Source organism: Palaemon carinicauda, chromosome 41 (assembly GCF_036898095.1).
Source record: "Palaemon carinicauda isolate YSFRI2023 chromosome 41, ASM3689809v2, whole genome shotgun sequence".
In the NCBI taxonomy this organism is placed as follows: domain Eukaryota; kingdom Metazoa; phylum Arthropoda; class Malacostraca; order Decapoda; family Palaemonidae; genus Palaemon; species Palaemon carinicauda.
In genome coordinates this window covers 11270889-11280888 of record NC_090765.1, presented here as the reverse complement: position 1 = coordinate 11280888, position 10000 = coordinate 11270889, and the positions used below count along the sequence as shown (strand labels likewise).

General features: G+C 34.9%; 1 long non-coding RNA gene across 1 annotated transcript in view; it reads left to right on the top strand.

Moving 5' to 3' along the window:
• The window catches only part of LOC137632630 (uncharacterized), an 806964-nt gene that overhangs the window by 417959 nt on the left and 379005 nt on the right, over window positions 1–10000 (top strand). The window contains exon 5 of the long non-coding RNA XR_011042067.1: window positions 3593–3656. This is a non-coding gene — a long non-coding RNA (uncharacterized lncRNA). The remainder of the gene's footprint in view (window positions 1–3592; window positions 3657–10000) is intronic.

The window sequence follows — 10000 nt, the reverse complement described above, 5'->3', positions numbered from 1 at the left end:
ACACCAAATAGTTTGGCATATTCCTTTTGCATTTCTCCCTTTACATGTTCTCTTAGGGGCAAGCCATTGTAATTGGTTATTGGCTATTGGCCAACATAGTTAATGTATAAGATTATTTAGGTATAGTAAGCGGTACATTTATTATTATCATCATTGTTGTTATTATTATTATTATTAATTATTATTATTATTATTATTATTATTATTTCAATATTTGTTAACCAACAACCCTAGCTGGAAAAACAAGGTGCTATCAGCTCAAGGGCTCCAACAGAGAAAATAGGCCAGTGAGGAAAGGAAATAAGGATACAAAGATAATAGTGTGCCTGAGTGCACCCTCGAGCAAGAGAACTCTAACCCAAGACAGTGGAAGACCGTGGTACAGAGGCTATAGCACTACCCAGGACTAGAGAACAATGGTTTGATTTTGGGAGTGTCCTGCTCCTAGGAAAACTGCTTATCATAGCGAAAGAGTCTCTTCTACCCTTACCAAGAGGAAAGTAGCCACTGAACAATTAAAGCGCTGTAGTTAATCCCTTGAGCGAAGAAGAATTGTCTGGTGATTTCAGGGCTCTAAGGGGTATAAGGACTGAGGAGAATGTGGGAAGTGTTTGGTGTATGTGTAAGCAGAGAAATAATGAGCCGTAACCAGAAAAGGATCCAATGTACAGTAGTACTGTCTGGACAGTCGAAGGACCCAATAACTCTCTAGCTGTAGTAGGCTATAGGAGAAAGATACGGCGGAATAAGAAATGACACCAATGTTGCCAATTTTGGATAATTCCATACCTTCTACTGTCTAGGTATAGAGTTCTGTAGCTGATGTTACACTCAATTACACTTATCTGTCAGTTTTCTCACCTTGTTATTTATCTTTTCATAATAGTATCTTGGGTTGCCTGTTTTTCTTTTCCTCCCTCTTAATCAACAGTTTCAAATCCATCACTACTGTCCTTCTCTCTGTATATTGTTATTAAAATCATGTCTCTTTTTACAGTTTATTCTTTTCTTTTTTTCGCTGTGCGTTTTTTCCTCATTAGTCTCTTGGACTTACAATATTATGGCATGGCATGTAATAAAGATAATGACTAATTATAAAATAATTTTAATTTCTACCCATTTTATTAAGAACTGCAAAGTAAAGTTCATTTTCCTCGTTAGTCTCTTGGTCTTTGCTTTTCTATCTAGGGCTGCAGCTTGGCATGTAATAAAGATAATGACGATTATAAATCATTTTAATATCTGCACATTTTATTAAGATAAGTTTTGGTTGTTCTTGAGTTACTGCAAAGTAAAGTTCATCAGTATTTTAAGCTTTTTAACTTTGGTTTATCATTAATTCATCATTCTTTTCTATGGACGATTTCCCTTCAATGAGATTAACGAAGGTTTTAAAAACAATAGAGAGAGAGAGAGAGAGAGAGAGAGAGAGAGAGAGAGAGAGAGAGAGAGAGAGAGAGAGAGAGAGAGAGAGAGGTAGTTAGTTTGTAACCAAGTGTGAAACTCTAGTTACCTTTTTGTAAAACACCCTCTTTGGGAAAATGGTAAATTTTGTGCTTTTTAATAATTTGCTATTAGTATAAATGTTTTAGTTTATTTAAGTGTAAATATTCGATGTTTTTTCGATTCCTATTTTGTAGACAAAATAACCGACAACCGATCAGCAAAAAAAAAAAAAAAAGTAGTGTAATAGTAAGCGAAGGAAGGAAGCTTAGAGGCTGGTTAGGTATTTTTACATTATTTTTTTTTTCTTTAGCTATGCAAAGTATTCTGAGCTGTAAGGTTCTTAAAACCCGTTTGATTCTTGTCATAAACGTTCTAGAACTTCCGCTACATTAATTACATTTGCGGTGTGTGTTATGCTCCGCCAGTGATTTTTATTGGCCATTCGGGTTTACTCGGCACTCCGTGAAACCATTAAACCATAATCAAATAGTAATGACCGCTGACCAAACACTAATTACATTAGTGCAATAGCCCTTATAATTATTCTTTCCCCCCCCCCTCTCTCTCTCTCTCTCTCTCTCTCTCTCTCTCTCTCTCTCTCTCTCTCTCTCTCTCTCTCAAGTTAACTCGACGACGGTCAGCGTAAATTTTCCTATTTTTATTCATGGGTTTGTAGGTTGTTCTCAGCAAGGCAAAGCGAATCTGCATGTATGGATTTAATGAGTTTTTTTTTCTTTTTCTTTTACTGGATTTTCCTTCTGAATGTAAATTTAGACGTAAACTACAGTAAGGACTGTCTTCCCTAGGAATTATTGCATCTATTTGCTTTAAGTATTAAACTTTTGTAATAAGTTGTGTAATTTTTTGTCGACGTAACAACCCGTACATTTTCTGGAAACTATAAGCCAGTATTTAATTGAGGAAATAGTTGGGTTTTTGTGTAATAGTTGATTGAAATGTCAAATTAATCCTCATGACAAATCAGTCTGTCAGTCATATACCTATCTATTTACTTTGGGATGTGGATTGGATCCTGATTTAAGACTAAAGTGGTTTTTTTTTTTTTTTTTTTTTTTTTTTTTTTTTTTTTTTTTTTTTTTTATAGCAAGAATTGAACTAACGATAGAAATTTTGATTGGTATTTTCGTGAGATCTTTCAAAGCAAAGCCCCTTGACCAGAAGTGTTTTAGGCATGGATTTTCATAAGAATCAATATCTCCCTGAAATCAAATACCAATTTTCTGCAAGGCTTCCGGTTGCGAAAAGTGTGAGTCGTTATTCTATAGGTAAATTGTGACTTCCAAATATAATCCGTTTTGTTGTAATTTACATGAAGTTTTCGAACCCAAAGTCATTATTTCTTTTATTTATTGGCTTATTGGTCGCACCGATTTATTTCTCAATGTTAGGAAATATTCGTCATTGTTATTTACTTTTATTATTGGCAATTCATCATTCTCTTTGATGAGGGGGCGAGATTTCATATTAACTGATTAACCCTTCAGTTTAATTGATAGGTAATGAAATCCAACGAGGGTTGGACTCGGGGAACAATTGATATCTTTATAAATTTTTATTGCTTGTGCTGTGTTTCTCAGAGATAGTAGTAGATGAGTTGAGGTGCACACACATACACACACATTATATATATATATATATATATATATATATATATATATATATATATATATATATATATATATATATATATAGCATCATTATCATCATCATCGCCTCCCATGCCTATTGACGCAAAGAGCGTCAGTTAGATTTCACCAGTCGTCTCTATGTTGAGCTTTTAAATCAATACTTCTCTATTCATCATCTCCTACTTCACGTTTCTTAGTCCTCAGCCTTGTGGGCCTGGGGCTTCCAACTCTTTTTGTCTCTTGTGGAGCCCAATTGAAAGTCTGGTGAACTAATCTCTCATTGTATGTGTGTGTGTAGAGTGAGAGAGAGAGAGAGAGTTTGTATTGTACCTTTTATGTATCCAAATACATTATTTTTGTGTTAATGAATTTTGCATTGAACAAGGCGAGTGTGTTCAGTTTCAACCAGGAAAATTGTAATAATTTATAGTAATTGTAGACTTCACAGCCTGAGGTCACCGACAAATAATAAACTAATACTTATCTCTTTTTTTCAGAGTTCAGCAAAAAGAGGCCTATCTGCCTTATTCCTAGGAATCAGAATAAATGGCATACTTCCAGGTAAGCTATATTTAGATAAAACTGAATCCAAAAGGATTCTGGTGTAAAGAAAATTTTTATTAACATGGCTGACCTATACTGTGATACAAAGTAATGAATCCATGTTAAGTTTAGTAGATTAAACAGAAAAAGCACATTCTGATTATTTTGCATAACACCATAGGTTTTAAGGTTGTCTGATTTCTTAGAATACTATTTTATTTTATTCTACATATTTCTATGGAATGGAATTGGTGTGAAAATGTGCTGCGAATTTTCAATATTACTAGAACTGTGTGTGTTCTTTTATCCCTATTGCTTTAAATAGTGCAGGCTATGTTTTAAGTTTCATGATTAATTCTAATACTTTTCAACAATTGAATTGGTTTCCTTCTGAGAGATGGTTCTTTTGAACTTTAAATATATTTTTAATGATTTTAACCCTTCTTGGGATGAGGATTACCTCGTCAAGGCCTTCCCTTTTGATGGATACTTACGACTGTTTTCCTCACTCTACATCTTTCTCTCTCCCTCCCCCTAATAGTGACCCGCATTGGTTGGCTAACAATTAGGTATAAAATAAGCCATCGGTTCCCCCACTTCCTGTACGAGATTCAAACACAGCACCATAGCCTGCCACCTGAGTGGGTTACCGATAAAGTTGTTGAATCATACATTTCCTTTCAAGAAAACTACTACACATACGTACGTAAACATAAGGCCCGCCAGTAGGTTTTGAAACCACTTCATGCTTGGAACTTAATTATCGTCAGAATACGAAGGTCCTTTCTCTCCAGTAATTTTCCCACATGATTTGTCCACTATTCTCTATTTCAATATATTTTTTTTTTCATTTGGTCAAAATTCCCCAAAGGCCCATTAATCATCTTTTAATCTATGCTGACCCTTTACCAGGTCTTTTGTGTGTTTTTTTTTTTCGCCTTTTCAATCTACCTGGATCTGTACATACTAGCAAGTAATTAATTTCAGTAGCCTCAAATATTTTTCTTCTCTCAACTGACTTTAATTAACCTTTAGAGTTCATTTTCTGAACGTAAAATTGTGTCCAAGCCTCCGTGTACTGTATACCAACGATAGCCTCCAAATATTCTCTTCTTAGCTTCCTTATCATGTTTACTCAGACTGTAAGGCACTCTTTCATTCACATATTTTGGTCTCGCATATCTCTTCTTTCTTCCTGTTTTCATCAAGCTCAATTTCTCGTAATCAGTTCTACAAATAAATCGCTGTTAGTCATTGCTTTAGTCCCTGTCTCTCTCAAACTATTTCTTCATCCCACCATACTCTGCATTTATAATAATCAATTATAGCAGTAATGATAATAGTAATAATATTGATAACGATTATTAACTTTTGGTACATTCCTTTCTTGGTTCATTTCTTCTGGTCGATACATGGTTGTACTCATCATCATTGTTATGTTGTCTCGTACGAATCCTTCCAACATGTGAATTAATTTATGATATCGTAGTTAATAATGGTATGAAGCACTTATCGAAACCAAAATTTGAACGTTATGGTGTCTTTTGACTGGCTAGACAATACTACATTGGATCCTTCTCGCTCGTTATGGTTAATTTTCCCTTTGCCTACACACACACTCTGCGAATAGTCCGGCGTATTCTTTACTTATTCTCCTGTCCTCATACATCTGACAACACTGAGATTATCAAACAATTCTTCTTCGCCCAAGGGGTTACTGCTTTGTAATTTTTCATTGGCCGCTTTCATCTTGTTAAGGATAAAAGAGTCTTGTAGAAGGACACTCCAAAATCAAACCATTGTTCTCTAGTCTTTGGTAGTGCCATAGCCTCAGCACCATGGTCTTCCACTGTCTTGGGTTAGGATTCTCTTGATTGAGGGTACACTCCGGCACGCTGTTCTGTCTTGTTTCTCTTCCTCTCGTTTTGTGAAAGTTTTATAGTTTATGTAGGATATATATTTTAAAGTTACTCTTCTTAAAAATTTAATTTTTCCTAGTTTCCTTTCCTCACTGGGCTAGTTTCCCTGTTGGAGCCCCTGGGCTTATAGCATCCTGCTTTTCCAACTAAGGTTGTAGCTCAGCAAGTAATAATAATGATATGCTGTATTGTTCGTTTGAATCCTATGCCGAATTGAAAATTGGCAAACCAAAATTATACGATTCCTTGTTCATTTTGACTGCGACCACTCTCAGTCAAGGATAGAAATGAAGATAGGTTAAAATTCTTCTGGTCCCACTTGAAACCCTATATTGAGGAACCAAAGAATCGATAAACTTACCTTATGAACAAATTTGGTTGTCCTTCCTGACCGGAAGATCACTCCGGTAATAACGTCTTGAGGAAATCCCATCCCACTAGCTGAGTTAGAGATTGTGAAGGTCATGCGGGGAAGATTAGATACTTTACTTGGTTTGGAATAACACGGGTATCCATCAACCTAATTCACAGAACAATGATTACTCATGCAAACGTCTTTAATTCTAGCCGGGGTGGCTGGCTTCTAACAACCCCCGGTCTTAACGACCATAACGGCGTCATAACTACCCAGTTAACAACCGTATCAGCAATCCGTCAGTCTTAGCATCCTCCCGTGGACCCATCATCACCACATCAACACCATAACATTGATATCACCATCATCATCATTGACACCTGAGGAACAATCATGACCCTCGCTGGAAAATATTGGCATTATCGTAATGATCAACAACCATAACCTGTTGTTACGGAAGGAGATATCTGGATAGCTGGCTCGGATGGCTCCCTCCGGTGACTGGGTTGTCGTAGTTTAAGATGCATATCGATTACAGTTTTACATTTTAGTTGCGTTTTATAGTTATTCTGTTATTTGAGTGGATGGTTATGAATTTATTCTTGAATAGTTTCTAAAGAGATACAAACGATTTAATTGTTTTGAAACATTGATGAATGGAATGCGCGCAATAACATTTACCAGCTAAAATGGTGGTTTACTTATTTGACAAGTTTCAACCAATTGAAATTACTTATTCAAAAATAATAGAAAGTCTCGGTAAGGGATGATAATAGACATGCATAAGGACCTATGAATAACTTGTAAATTACGTAAGTCGGATAGATTGAAATTCAAGGGCGTGGCGCTTTAAAGTAGCATTCCAGTTTTTATTGAACCTCACAAGCGAATTCACCCGCATCCACGACAGGTAAACTTCCAAACTCGCACATCTAAGACGAAGGTCTTCTGCTCTTGGCTTGTGTTGCAGTGTGGAACATTATGATCATGCCTGTTGTAGCCTTCTACTTTGCTTCCGTTCCCGCTTTCTTTCATCCCTTTAGCTGCTCAACCTTTTAAAATTAACTAAACAGTGAAACTTCTGGTGTTTATCCCTGGATGCACCTGAATGGCCGCGCCGGTCTCAGCGCCTGGAATCGTGGCCCAAATGCCATCCAGCCCCATAGATATAAGGCAGTTCTGAAGTTCTATGAAACTTTGGTAGTTGCCTTTTTGAAATTAAATTTGACTGTCATTTATATGTTGTTGACGAAGGTTGCGAATGCCCCTTTATTCAATATTTTTGTTTTGTTTTTATAATAAGTCGTGTATTGAAAATGATAGATTTGATTATGTCAATTTCGATCCCTTATAAGTGCATTATTCTTCATATTCAGAAATACAGTTTTCTCTTTTTTATGTTTTGACTATTATTTTTGTTTTAATTTACGATTCCTATTTCGAATATTTTATTTCGAATATTCTATTTGGTATGGCAATAAATCAATCTTTCAATAAATATTTTTAGGATTAAATCTTGTTTATGAAGTTTTACTTAGAAAAGTTTATGTTTCATATTGTATACCGTGACTAAAGGATAAAAATTGGTTCCTTTCTTTAAAAATTTCTATTTCAGTATGGTGTTTTGCTTAAATTCTGCCTCAAATCATACATTGTTTTGTATCTATGTTTAGTTGCACGACCTGCATGCTATTTTATAATGGTTAAATGAGATTTCGTGACATGTGTAAAAAGAAGCTAGGAAAATAAAATCAGAAATGTTTTTACTTTGCATTGTATGTTTTCATATACAAAATCAGAAAATGGCTTATATTCCTTCCTCATCCCTTTCTTTCGTTGTGGAAACACGCACACCCAAATATTCTTACCCGTCTGATCTGTCTATAAACATGCACGAGTTTTGCTAGATTTAGAAAGTTAAAAAAAATATATATATTTTTTTTTATTCTCTATACTCACGGGATCAGTAACCTTTGCTATCGCCATGCTAGGAAAATCAAAATCAATCAGTCTTTATACACAGTGATGACAGTTGATAGAATGAATCAAGTTTATTGTTTTAGTTGGCAGTCTCGTTGCTTGAATTTCGATAGATTATCGAAAATTACTTTACGGTTACTTTTCTTAAAGATTGATTTCCAGATAAACATTTTCGAAAGTATTATTTACAACTTTTTAAGAGGTTTATAGAAATTGTTTAGTTTAAGAGCTAAGGACACTCTGAAGGTATAGTACTTTAAATTAGATGGAATATTTTAATATTCTCGGCTTCTTAAATATTTATAACTTTCTTTTATTCGTTCGCCTGTTTCATGAATAAGTTAATGTTGAATATTCATAGGTTCCATATTATTTAAGTGTTTGGGTGAGTTGTACCTTCAAGTTTTATGTCAGTTTGAAACTTATTTTTTTAGGATAGGTTGGGCTAGCAAAAGAAAAAAAAAAGGTATAGTTGAAAATAATTATTTTGTTTCTTATATTGTACTAAAATGATAATTGTACTGCAGTATCAAACTGGCCTTTTCAACTGCTTTCATGTGTTTCCAAGTTTCAATTATTCTATCTTAAGTACATATCGTTAAAATAAAAATAATGTTATTAGGATCACTTCTTATAGTCATTTCTCTCTCTCTCTCTCTCTCTCTCTCTCTCTCTCTCTCTCTCTCTCTCTCTCTCTCTCTCTTCTCTCTCTCTCTCTCTCTCCACACTGGAACTACTTCACAGTGCACTGTAATAGTTCAATGGCTACATTCTTCTTGATAAGGGAAAAAAAGACTCTAGCTATGGTAAGCAGCTCTTCTAAAGAGGACACTCTAAATCAACCAGAATTGTCTGGTCTTCGGCTAGTGCCATAGCCTCTGTACCATGGTCTTCCACTGTCTTGGGTTAGAGTTCTCATGCTTGACGGTACACTAAGGAACAATATTATATCTTATTTCTCTTCCTCTTGTTTTTTTATTTTCTTTATAGTTACTGTTCTTAAAGTATTTTATTTTGATTATTCATTACTTCTCTTGTAGTTTGTTTATTTCCTTGTTACCTTTCCTCACTGGGCTATTTTTCCCTGTTGGAACCCTTGGGATTATAGCATCCTTCTTTTAAACTTAGGTAAGTTTGACTTCTTTACGTTATTCAGAAAAGGTGCATCATATTTGAGTGATATATTTCTACAATATGTATTTATTTTCCTAATGCAAACTCTTTGTTGTTCATCTACCTATAATCAAATATTTATTCTTTTATTTGTGATGGTTATTAAGCAATGAGCTGCGCGTTGCCATTCATTGTAGCATTAAAATTCTGCTTATGAGATCTTGAGAGAGAGAGATTAAAATTCTGCTCATGAGATCTTTTGAGAGAGAGAGAGAGAGAGAGAGAGAGAGAGAGAGAGAGAGAGAGAGAGAGGAGAGAGAGAGAGAGAGAGAGATGAGATGAGATGAGAAATAATAGTTTGGCTCTACTATAAACTGAAGCAAATCATACATGGGTCTGTACCTGTACCCGTCCCATGTGCTGAATGTTTATTGATTCTTACGCCATACTGACTTTCATTGAACAGGTGGGCAGCGGTAGACTGTATATCATAGACTGCCGCTCGCGTGCACGCCATAGGCGTAGTTTGTACAGTAGGCAGCTGTGGTATAGGTAGACTGTATTTGGATCAGTACTGTTTTACCCTGTTCTTCCGACAAGCTAGTAACGTTTCCATTTTGGAGAAAGTATTTAAAAAAAGACGTGTCGGAGTATTGAAAAACAGCTGTTGTACATTGGTATCTTTTTTGAAACTAGGCAAATGGTGTATTCATCTATAAGAATTTAGAATATCTTTGTAAATGACACCTGTAACATGGAAATTATTCAAAAGAAATAACAGTCATTATTAAGATGAATCTATTTTATTCTCTCAAGGTGTCAACAGAATAATTATTCGAGCTTTTATATCCAAATTACTATTTTCTTTTTTTTTTTAAGTCGCGATGTGTGTATGCAATATTGAATTGATTTTTTTTTTATTGGGCATTGACTCACATTCTTTTCTTGGAGGTTTTACACGGTTATTTTAGAGTTGTGGCTCATGCAAATAACTA